The sequence below is a fragment of the Microcaecilia unicolor genome, chromosome 7, assembly GCF_901765095.1.
Source record: "Microcaecilia unicolor chromosome 7, aMicUni1.1, whole genome shotgun sequence".
NCBI lineage: Eukaryota > Metazoa > Chordata > Amphibia > Gymnophiona > Siphonopidae > Microcaecilia > Microcaecilia unicolor.
Window position 1 is genome coordinate 97,497,757 of NC_044037.1, and position 12,363 is coordinate 97,510,119.

The window sequence follows — 12,363 nt, forward strand, 5'->3', positions numbered from 1 at the left end:
GTTTGAAAGGATCAATTCCCTAATTGCTGTGTTTCACTTTATTTTAGTTTTCATGTTGCAATAGCTGCCGCTGCCTCTCCCATAAAAACACACTAGATATTTGGAGGGGGTTTATTTCTCTGAAACCCCCAGTCCAGGTCATAAGTACATAAGTACATAAGTAATGCCACACTGGGAAAAGACCAAGAGTCCATCGAGCCCAGCATCCTATCCACGACAGCGGCCAATCCAGGCCAAGGGCACCTGGCAAGCTTCCCAAATGTACAAACATTCTATACATGTTATTCCTGGAATTGTGGATTTTCCCAAGTCCATTTAGTAGCGGTTTATAGACTTGTCCTTTAGGAAACTATCTAACCCCTTTTTAAACTCTGCCAAGCTAACCGCCTTCACCACGTTCTCCGGCAACGAATTCCAGAGTTTAATTACACGTTGGGTGAAGAAAAAATTTCTCTGATTTGTTTTAAATTTACTACACTGTAGTTTCATCGCATGCCTCCTAGTCCTAGTATTTTTGGAAAGCGTGAACAGACGCTTCACATCCACCTGTTCCACTCCACTCATTATTTTATATACCTCTATCATGTCTCCCCTCAGCCGTCTCCTCTCCAAGCTGAAAAGCCCTAGCCTCCTTAGACTTTCTTCATAGGGAAGTCGTCCCATCCCCGCTATCATTTTAGTCGCCCTTCGCTGCACCTTTTCCAGTTCCACTATATCTTTCTTGAGATGCGGCGACCAGAATTGAACACAATACTCAAGGTGTGGTCGCACCATGGAGAGATATAACGGCATTATAACATCCTCACACCTGTTTTTCCATACCTTTCCTAATAATACCCAACATTCTATTCGCTTTCCGGGCCGCAGTAGCACACTGACGACGACACCCAGATCCCTTTCTTGGTCCGTAACTCCTAACGTGGAACCTTGCATGACATAGCTATAATTCGGGTTCTTTTTCCCACATGCATCACGTTTTATAAAGCTCTGAAATCCTGACTCTCAGACATTCCAGCTAACACCTCAAAAATGCTGTGCCTTCAAAGAGTATTAGCCAGCCTGCCTCCCCTTTGAACTAGAGGTAAAAAGGAAAGTCCTAGAGCAAGCAAATAAGCCCCTTAAATAAAAATTCCTTTTCACTAAAGCAACAAAAAATAACCCAACAACCCCAACAATATAAATTTATAATTTTAAAAGCTCTTTTATTAAAAGAAATCAGGCAGCACAGTTGCTCCCTAATTCTATAAAGTTGCACCCCCAACTTTGCGACTAGCACACAATGTTTTATGCTAAACTGGACCTGCTGTACACCGCCTTGGGTGAATCTGTTCATAAAGGTGGTGGTTATTAAATCCCAATAAATAAATAAATAAAAATTATACTTGCATATTATAGAATAAGGGAAGTTGTGTATGTAACTTAGGGGCTCTTTTACTAAAGCTTAGCGTGTGCTAACACAATTAGCACATGCTAAATGCTGCAAAGTCCACTATATACCTATGGGCTTCTTAGCATTTAGCATGCGCTAATTCCATTAGCACATGCTAAGCTATAGTAAAAGGGCCCCTTAATTAGCTAATGAGCTAACTATCATTAACAATTATTGGCTATAATTGGTACTAATTGGCAGTAATTAGTAGTTACACACATAACTGCCCCTAGTTGGTATTCTATAAATTGAGCACGCAAATTCCAGCGCGCACAACTACAAAGGGGGGAGGGGTTGGACTGGAGGGGCATGGGTGGTTCAGGGGTGTGTCTGGCAGTTGCATGTACAGGTTATAAACTACCTGCAGTTATGCACCTACCTAAAATTAGGCACAAGCATTTATATCAGACTTCGTTTGAAACTGCAAATCTAGATCAGCTACAATCAATGAGGGCATTTGGATCTATTTCATATACTGCAATAATTCATAATGGGCTATTCTGACATTGTTAAATAGATCTTGAATCAAACTTGAAACACAAAGCTGACTGAAAGCACTGAAAAGACACTTCAGTTCATTTTCATGCCTTTTTGTGGGCTAGTATTTAGTTCTAGGCTCTTTCAGCTGCTGACGACAGAAGAAAAAAAGTAACCAAGCTGTTCAGGGGCATTAGTTATCACTGGCTTAGAGTTCTTTACACTGTAAATACACTGTAAAGTTTACAGTCATGGTCTAATAGATGATGTAGTGGGCCAGCAGGGTGGATGCGTCTCACCGGAGAAGGCTAATTAGGACTTTCTGTGGATGTTGCAGGACCCTTCTGAAACAGATCTAGAACTTCACTTTTAAGAGAAGCCACTATCAGGGCAATTCTGTAAACAAAGTGCTAACACTTATATGCTCATACTGATAAATATTTAGAATGCTAGCATATATGTATGTGTATGTGTTCACTTATGCAAGTAAATGCCAGCATGCCACTTTAGTGCTATTCTCCAAACATACATAGGAGCCCTTTTACAAAGCTACGGTAAGCCCTTAAAAGGGCTTACCGTGGAAAGCGTTGCAGTGCCCCTTGGTAATTTTGCAATGTGTATATGCAAACCATGCACTAAAAATATAATTTTTTTTTTGCAGAGGAGGCATGTCTGGGGCGGAGAGTGGGCGTTTCTATGCTAATCAGCATGTCTGTGTTACTGCGCGCTGACTGGGGGCAGGATTAACAATTGAACCCTTACTGCCTACAGACTAGGTGTCGGTAAGTGCTCATGTGGTAATTTTCATTAATGGCCATGCACTAATGGCAACTTTATCACATGGCCATTCATTCAGAAAATGAAAAATCAGCCATTTTCCCGCTGCACTAAAAAGTGGCCTTAGGGTGCGCTTATGCGGGTCTTTCCCATGTGCTAAGACCATTTTTAGTGCAACTTAGTAAAAGGAGCCCATAGTGAGTGTTTGCAAGGGAGGCGTACGTAGGTGCATGGTTGAGATACGGGTAGGGCTCCCTTATATGCATGTAACTTACAGAATACTGGCTCCTACTTTCCTTTATAGAATACTTTTGTTACAGGTGAAATATATGCTTTACTGTAAGTTATATGGGCACCTGCTGCACTTAAGTGCTTGCACTTAAACCAGCTCCATAGCTGGCATGTGCTTGCACCTAAATATTAAGCATGTATACCCAGTTACACTAGTAGTCTATGAAAGGAACTAAGCGACTACTTTCTTTTATACAACAGGATCTCACTGCGTACCCTCTGGATGCCTAATTCTAGGTGCCCTCATACCCTCTCTTCATTAGTAGATCAACTCCCAGACTACTAATTCAAGTTTGAATTAGACCTGATGGTTCTAACAAGTGTTTGTTTTACTTACTGAAATGTTGATATTTAGAAAGTAGACACACAGGTATATTACAGTGGCATTAGAACATTTTTTGTACTAGAAAACAGTGTGTCACAGTTGTGGCCGTGCCCTTATGTTCAGACCTACTGCTTCTCTGTATCTAGCCCTGTGACCTCTCCAGTCTGCGTTTTTTCCTGTTGTTGTTCTTCTTCCTGTTAGCCAAGCCTCGCTTTGGTGTCCCTGAAGCCAACCCTCGCTTTGGTCTCTCTGCTTCATTTCCTACTTGTGACATCATCAGCCTACTCCTTTATAAGGACCTAGGGAGCTTTCCTGCTTTGCCTTTGCAACAGGTCTATTTTCCTTTTCTTGTTGTACTATTGTTTGATTCTGAGGGAACTGGTCTTGTTATGCTTTGTCTTTGGGCACAGCCCTGAGCCCTGTGTGAGTGGTTTTGGTTTGAATCTGTATGGATAACTTTCCTGTTAGGTTTGCTCTCAAGCAAAGCCCTCTTTTGTTTCTCTGTGTGTGTTGTTTTGCTTTAAACCTGTATGGATTACTAGCCTGTTAACTTTACTCCCAAGCAAAGCCCTGTTCTGTTTTTCTGTGTGTGGTTTTGCTTTGAACCAGAATAGATTCATTTCTTGTTGTCTAGGCTCTCCAGCTTAAGCCTGTTCTGTTTCCTTGTGTGGTTTCCCTTGTTACCTTTCACTGTTCAGAGAGCTGGTTGTTGCCAGCCCAGCTGCTTTCCTTGATTACTTTGCTTCCACAGCCTAGCTGCTTTCTTTGATTATCTTGCTCCCGTGCAGCTGGGTGTGCTCTGTCTCTGCCTGCCTTTCCCTTCCCTTCCTGGCTGAGTTCCGCTAAGAACATTGTTTGTTTTCCCTTTGTTTGCTCTAAACCTTTGACTGCAGTGTAAGCCCTGCTTCTTTCTGATGTGTTTTAAAAGCAGCCCTTCCCGTTAGCCTGCTTTAACTCTTTGCTGTGTTTGTCTCCTGATTCTTGTGAGCATTGCTCCTTATCTGATCTGTGTATGTAAAGGCAGCTTTCCCTGTTTGCTTACTTTTCCCTTTGCCTCTAGTGTCTGTTATTTGACTCTGTGGCACAGCCTTGTGTATTCCTATAAGCGGCTTCCCTTTACCTTTGTGTGTTGTGTGGCCAGCCTTGTGTATTCTTATGAGTGGTTTCCCTTTACTTTTGAGTCCTGTGAGGCCAGCCCTGTGTATTCCTATGAGTTGCTTCCTTTTTCCCTGAGTACTCTATGATACAGCCTAGATGTATTTCTATAGTTGGCTCCCCTTTACCCTTGAGTGCTGCATGGCCAGCCTTGTGTATTCCTATGAGTGGCTTCCTTTTTCCCTGAGTGCTATATGGTACAGCCTAGAGTGTATTCCTATAGTTGGCTTCCCTTTACCCTTAAGTGCTGCATGGCCAGCCTTGTGTATTTTATGAGTGGCTTCCCTTTTTTTTCCTTGAGTGCCTAGTGGCACACCCTTGAGTATTCCTTTGAGTGGCTTCTCTTTTCCCTGAGTGCTGTATGGTACAGCTTAGAGTGTTCCCTCATGAGTGGCTTCCATTATCCTTGAGTTCTGTATGGCATAGCCGTGAGTATTCCTCTGTGTGGCCTTATCTTTACTTTTTCCTGTGTGCTTTCTGTTTGAGTTCTCTTTGTGAGGTTTCTGGTTGTGTTTGAGTGGATTGGTTTTTTGTTTAGCTGTGACTACTAGCGCAGCCTTGAGCAGTCTCTCTGTGTAGCATGAGTGGGCCGTTCTTCCGTTTAGCTGTCTACTAGCACAGTCCTGTGCATCCTCTCTGTTTGATTCTGTTTGAGTGGGTGGTTCTTCTGTTAGCTGGGACTACTAGCTCAGCCTTGAGCTACCTCCATGTGTTATTTCTGTTTGACTTGGTTAGGATTATTCGGTTATAGCTATGGATCTAGCACAGCCCTGAGTGTCCTCTCTGTTTGGTTCTGTTTGTGCTTCAGTGGGTGGTTCTTCTGTTTAGCTGGGACTACTAGCCCAGCCCTGTGCTACCTCTCTGTGCGATGTCTGTCTGACTTGGTTAGAACTCTTTATTTATAGCTGTGGTTCTAAGCCCAGTCCTGTGCTGCCTTCCTGTGTGGTTTTCCTATCTTTTACTTGTGGTTTCTACCATGTGAGTCTAAGTGAGGTTGTTTTTTCCCCTTCAGTTTCTTTCTGCCTGTGTGTAGGGTCTTTTGACCCCTTGTTTGTGGCTCTGTTTAGTGCAGTGTGTGTGCACTGCTTGAGTAGTACTTGCTCAAGAGATTCCATTCTGTTTCTTTTCCCTTCCCTCTGGTATGATTCGGTTCCAGTTCGGCCATGAAGTCCGTACACTTGGACTCTGTACGAGTGGATTCCGGATCGGCCGTGAGGCCTGTCTGAGTGGTCTATCTCCCTTTTCTGGTGGTGCTTGTGGCTTGTCTTGAGTGTGCTGTCTATTTGCCATGTCTGGTAACCTGTGTGTATTCAGTGCCTGGTTCGCCTCTGCTCTGCGCCTCCCCAGAGGACTTGTCTGCTGCAGCTTGGCTGCAGCCCAAGGGCTCACCATCTGGGGTTCCGTGACACAGTGATAGTATGTCTCTAGATGACACAAGAATATGGCCAGGATCAGACTTACAGCAAAGTTGGGGGAAAGCACATCCAGTTGGGCTAAAGTTCCTTTTAAAATTTTGGTAATGGTTCATAACATTTTACAGACGGGTTGTCTATCTTTACTAACTGCTGTCTTGTCATTGGATCTTCTTGTGTTCAATACGTAATGTAATGTTTAGTGTGGTGGGTCCTATGCTCTGGAACCAGCTACCAGGATATTTGTGGATGGAATCCTCTCAGTTAGCTTTTAAGCTTTTGTTGAAGGCTCTTTTTTATGAGGCCATCAACATAGATCTTTAGGATATGTCTCGTTTCTTGTTTTTTGGGGCAGTAAGTGAGGAGGATTATTTGCGGGGATCTGATAGTGTAGCACACTCAGCAGTTTCTTTATATCTGAATTTCTTTTCTTTCCTGTTTTTTATTGGCGTTCTTTTTCATATTCTTTTTTTAATTTTATGTATTGACCTCTCTGGTGAATTTGTCTTTTAAGCAGTTAATCAAATAAAAAGAACTTGAACTTAACCAAACAGTAACAATGCATGCAAATCTATCTCATGCATATTCATTCTTAATATCCTGACAATACTATCATAGGGCTACAAAAACCTGGATAATCTCTAATGAATCTGAAGCAACTCTGACTTACTGCTATTATTGATGAAGGAAAACAATATGTCTTGTTGCAAAAGGAATGGGAGATTTACCAAAGAAGAGACAGACAGACAGACAACACAGCTATGGAATTATGTTCTACTATCTCTGAAAAATATGATCCAGAATTCAGAAGGAGTGTTTTCAATGCAAACACTCATGAGAGACTTTGATAAAAGCTTTCTGATAATCTAGATACAATACATGAACTGCCTCACCTTTATCCACAAGTTTATTCATGTCTGTAAAAAAATGTAGCAGATTAGAGAGGCAAGCCCTCTCTTGGTTAAATCATTGTTGACTCTGTCCCATTTAACCATGTGTTCAGTAAAATCAATGTTGACTCTGTCCCATCAAACCATGTGTTCAATCATTTTATTTCTCAGATAATCCCTGGAACCTTTTTAAAAATTGGTGTTATGTTGGCCACCCTCCAATCTTCAGGTACCGTAGATAATTTTAATCATAGCATACAGATTTCTAGTGGTAGATCTGAAATGTCATTTTTTAGTTCTTTCAGTATTCTAGGTTTTATATCATCCAGTCTAGGTGCTTTGCTGCTCTTAGCTTGTTGATTTTGCCTATCACATTTTCCACTTCACTGAGATTTCTTTCAGGTCCTCTAAATTATCACTTTTAAATACTTTTTCTGTCATTGGTAGATCCAGGCTGTAGTGAGATATGTGTGGCCGCACAGATACAAGGGTGGCAAGGATGATAAAATGGTGCCTTATCCATTGCCTCCCCTGTTCACCCTGGTACCTGGGATTTCATGCCCCCAAATGCTATTTGTTGAACTACCTATCAAAGTGCATCTCCCATGTGTACACTGTGATTCTGCTCTCTCTTAGCCCAAACTTCCTGTACCAGAAAGTTCAAACTTGGTGAGAGCCGAATCACAGTGTACACATGGGTGATGCAGTTTGTTAGGCAGCCAAGGTAAAAGGTGTAGGTGCCAGACTCCCACGAGAGTATGAAACAAAGATATTGGGTGATGGAAAGGTATAAAGGACAAAGAGAAAGACTGGGCAAAGTTTGGAGAGGGGGTATGAGAGAGGGAGAGAGAGAGAGACTGGGGGGATATATGAGAGAGAGATGATGCGTGAAATCAAGAATCTTCGCATCAGCCAGGCGTGTCCATCAGCTATCTACATGCTTAATGATCAAATCAATTAAAACAGCCATCCTAACCCTTCTCTCCTGGGCATAAGTCTCTGGAGGCATATCCTCAGTGTAAGAGGATATTGCATCCCCTGGAGCTGATCTTGGCTACAGGATCACTTCCTACCTCACCAAGATGATGATCTTCTTTAAGGATGACGGACCCTTTTGTATTTTTGCACATTTGAATTCAGTTAAAGGCTCATCTCATTTAGTTTTGATGACACTGTATGCAATGATTGAAGACTTTAGAGACTTGATTAGAATCCTTTGATCCACATTGGTCTCCTTGGTTGTCTGAGTACACTTAAAATTATTAGCCTGCAGATTTGAGATATATTGTGATATATATGTGGTGAGATATGTTCTGCTGTGGGTTTTTTCTTTATGTGTGCTCTTCTTTATGGTGTGTTCTTTCCTCCAAAACAGCACAGAAGTTGCCAGACTTGAGGTGGGACTACTATGTCCATGTAGGTTTCCTCTATATATCTGTATCTGCCTCAGCTTCTTCCAGTCTGCTGCTTCTCTAGCCACCAGAGATTGGACTTATTCTATGACAGCCAGCAGCGTTTGGCAATGAGTGCACACATATGACCTCTCACCAACTGAGATAGAATCATATGTATGGCGCTAGACACCAACCAAAACCGAATCAGCAGCCAAAATTTGTCATTCAGTTTCCTAGTTCCATGCCCCATATTTAAGAAGAGTTACATAAAAACAACTGCAACTTGCTAATATTCAGGGTAATGTGCACAGCTTAAGGGATTTTCTGCACACTGTCAGTGATCAGAACAGAAACTAAACAGCTTTAGCACACTTTTTCAGTCATAAAACCTACAGGTGTTCTACTATGGCACATGAATTATTAAGCTAGCGAGCGTGAACTTGCAAAAGAAATTGACTTTAAGATGATAAGTCAACGTGACTAGGAAAATAAAACTTTACAGTGAATTAATTTATTTATAAAATATTTGCAGCCAGTTTGGTCCATTAGAAGAAAAAAAAGTAACTATTATTGAGTGAGGGGCCCTTTTACGTGTGCCCAACGTGTGCTAATTCAAAACTACCGCCCGGCTACCACATGACCCAGGCGGTAATTTCATTTTTTACGCACGTTCAGTACATACTCCAGAAAATATACTTCATTTTCCGGTGCTCAGCGCTAACAGTAATTGGCATTGTATGCACACTGATGATTATCGCCCAATTAACGAATGAGATCTTACCACTAAGTCAATGGGTGGCGGTAAGTTCTCAGGCCCAAAATGGATGCGCGCCAATTTTCATTTTGCCGTATGTCCATTTTCAGCCAAAAAAGGCCTTTTTTGCAGGCGTGCTGAAAAATGGACCTGCACGCGTCCAATACATGAATCTACAATAGTGCAGGCCATTTTTGGCGCACCTTAGTAAAAGGACCCCTCAATGTTTTATTAGAACTATTAACCAAAAAGTCAGAAAATAATGGCCAATTGAGGACCTAATTTCAGGAGTAACATAGAATATCTTTAATTATTTATTAGATTTTATATAGATGGTGAGATAGTGTGGGGGTGGGAAAGGAAAGGGAAATGGGACTTGATATACTGCCTTTCCAAGGTTTTTTGCAACTACATTCAAAGTGGTTTACATATATTCAGGTACTTATTTTGTACTAGGGGCAATGGAGGGTTAAGTGACTTGCCCAGAGTCACAAGGAACTGCAGTGGGAATTGAACTCAGCTCCCCAGGATCAAAGTCCACTGCACTAACCACTAGGCTACTCCTCCACAGAAGACTCAACTTACAGTGATGTCTGGGCCATAGAGTTATGAAAAGGTGGTTTCACTATGGGACAAGTACCCATATGGAAGAAAGTTTACAGCACAGGGCAAGTTTTGCACCCAAGGCTGATGCTACCATGTGGCTAGGACAGGCCATTGCCTGAGGAAGCAGACAAGTTATCAAGTTCCAAGAGGGAGCCTTTTAGACCAGTCATGGTTTTAAATTTACATCCCAAAGCTGTGCAATATTTGTAATCCCTGATTCTACCCATTGAAATCAATGCTGCAACTTCCATAATGCTGCACGATGGGGATGTCGGAAATCCAGGACTGGCCTAAAATCTCCATTCTGGAACTAGGTAACTTGGCTGCACCAAGCAGATTTCTTGGGGCAGCCTCTAAACACACTACATGCTGTTCCTCCTTCCCCCAGGTTCCAGTCTCCCTGTCACAGGTCTTCAAACCCCAATCTTTATTTTCCCCTCCCCCTAGTTACACAAAACCCTTTATCAAAGTAGCATGTCTGTTGTGGGGCACCAGCAGTCCAGCCCCCCCCCCCCCCCACACACACACACACACACAATTCTCATGGTAGCATCTCCCTTTCCTTAACCAAAACCAAGAAACTTGACAAAACAGAAGGTGCCACCATAGAGACTGAGCAAGTACTGTCTCACATCCCCATGCTTAGGACTGGGCTAACCCTTCGATAAAGGGTTCTGCATGAGTACAAGAAGAATGCCTAAGATGGGGATTTGAAGGTATACATGATGAAGAGGAAGAGGCCCAGGGTGATGGGCTGGAATATTTTGTAGCTATATAGACCAACACTATAGTTAATCCCCTCAATGCACCTCTGTCTTCTGTGTCCTTTCTTTTCAGACACTTCTGTAACTAGGGGGAAAGGGTTGAATCAGGTTAATTATCTGCCATAACAGTCTGTACATTTTTTTGTACTATAAAAGGATATTCTGACCATTTATAAAAAAAATTATATCAATATTACCATACATCTGATATGACAAGAGTTCCATTAAAGTATTTTATTTTTTGCACCTATAACGTTTGCTCTAGACTCATCTAGTCACTCTGCTCACCAGGATGGACAGTTTACTCCAGTATACTCCCAAATTTGTGGTTAACATATCATTATAATAAGCTAGACACATTCTACATGGAACAAAAAACACATGCAAACACATAGATACATGTTTACATGCACATATACAGTGACACACACACAAGTGCGCTTTAAAGCATGTCTCCTGTATTTTTATTATGTAATCCTGCATCTATAAATAACCTTCAGAACAGAAGGAACAATGTCCCAAAACTGATTTGTCCTTACAATGCCTGCCCTAGCTTTCAAACTGTTAAGTCCTTTGCCATAACAGAGTTTCTGCTCTATTAAACACAATCCTTTAGGTAAAATCTGGGTGAACTGATGTATCAACTAGTGAATTAACTACAGAAACAGTTAGCTGTAAAAATCAAGAAACAAGTTCAAAATGGGATTTCCCATTTGTCCAAGTTCCTTGGCAACTAATTGGCACACACTGTAATTCCAAGACATATAGGGGGGGAAAGGGAGAGCACAAGATGCAGAGACAGAGAGCCACACGCACTGATGGGGGGGGGGGGGGGGGGGGGGAAGGAAAACGTATTTACCTCAGAAGAAAATATGATCCCAAATTAAGGCTGACAGGGTCAAAACTTTCTGTAGTCCCCTCTCACTCGTCTCTGTAATGCGTAGCCGCACAATCCCCGGGTTACTAGGAGACTGAAGAGTAGCAGAGCTAGAGAACTTACAGCAGCGGGAATTGAACTGAGGCTGGAAAGAACATCATTCTCTCCTTCCGAGGAAGAACATAAAAAGGCAGGGGGAGGAGGGAGACGGACCAACAGATAGAGACGGAGGCATTTCCTGCCCACCAGAGTCATGCTGCGTACAGTAGAAGCAGGCTATCAAGAGTATGTGGAGGTTAAGGGGAGCACAAAACAGAATGCGGGCTTTGCATTATGAAATTTCTAGTCACAGTATGATGCAGTAAACTGAGAGAGTCCATGATCCCTGCTGTCTGGAGAGATCGTTACTGTACTCCGGGATCTCTCTAAAATGCTACAGCACATTAACATGGGATGTGCTTTACTTTGTTTATGTAAATAATGGGATATTTCTATGTTCCTGCCAATTAATTCTCTGACTTCTAAAAATATCCAGCAGACACTCACTTCTGTTTTTGTTTTGCTGACTATAGACAGTGATATATAGATACATACAGTATGAATTATCCGGCTGAGGTCCCAGTTTAAAATATAAAAATTCTATTAGTACAAACGATATTCATTAACAGTCTCTCTCACCAGCTGCAGGATGCATTGGGAGCTTATATACTTATTGCTATGAGCTCCAAACTATAACATATTTATTGATTGATTTTAATTTCTTATACACTGCCTGTAAGCCCGAAAGCTATCAAAGCTGGAGGTCATATGTAACTCAAAAGTAAGTGTGAGGCAAACACTTACACATAAACATCCTGGATCCTCATCGGTCTGTTTCTTTTCTATATTTTTTAAAGAACTTTTCTTCTTATTTAACACGATGTAACATGGGTTACAACGCAGTCTGTTCCAAGTTTCGATATTGAGAGGCATTGGATTTTTGCATCAGCTTGTTGAAGTCTTAAAGTAAAGAACGTCACATGGAGAAGAATTACTTACCCATTAGAGATAACTTTATATAAGTGATTTCTATGTCTTGTTGAATGAGAAGAAAAGTTTTTTATATATATAAAAGAAACGGACCGATGAAGATCCAGGATGTTTATGTGCAAGTGTTTTGCCTCATACTTGAAAAACGAAATCACCCATTTTCTGAGGGTCCACAAAAATATT

The 12,363-nt window shown here is 41.7% G+C and overlaps 1 protein-coding gene across 3 annotated transcripts in view; it reads right to left on the reverse strand.

Annotated features, from left to right (window-relative positions):
* LOC115474819 (rho GTPase-activating protein 6-like) overlaps positions 1-11,285 on the reverse strand; it is a 337,817-nt gene extending 326,532 nt beyond the window's left edge. For all 3 annotated transcript variants that reach the window (XM_030210489.1, XM_030210488.1, XM_030210490.1), the window contains exon 1: positions 11,134-11,285. The gene's annotated coding sequence lies outside the window, so the exon portion shown is untranslated. The remainder of the gene's footprint in view (positions 1-11,133) is intronic.
* Between the last annotated feature and the right edge of the window lie 1,078 nt (positions 11,286-12,363).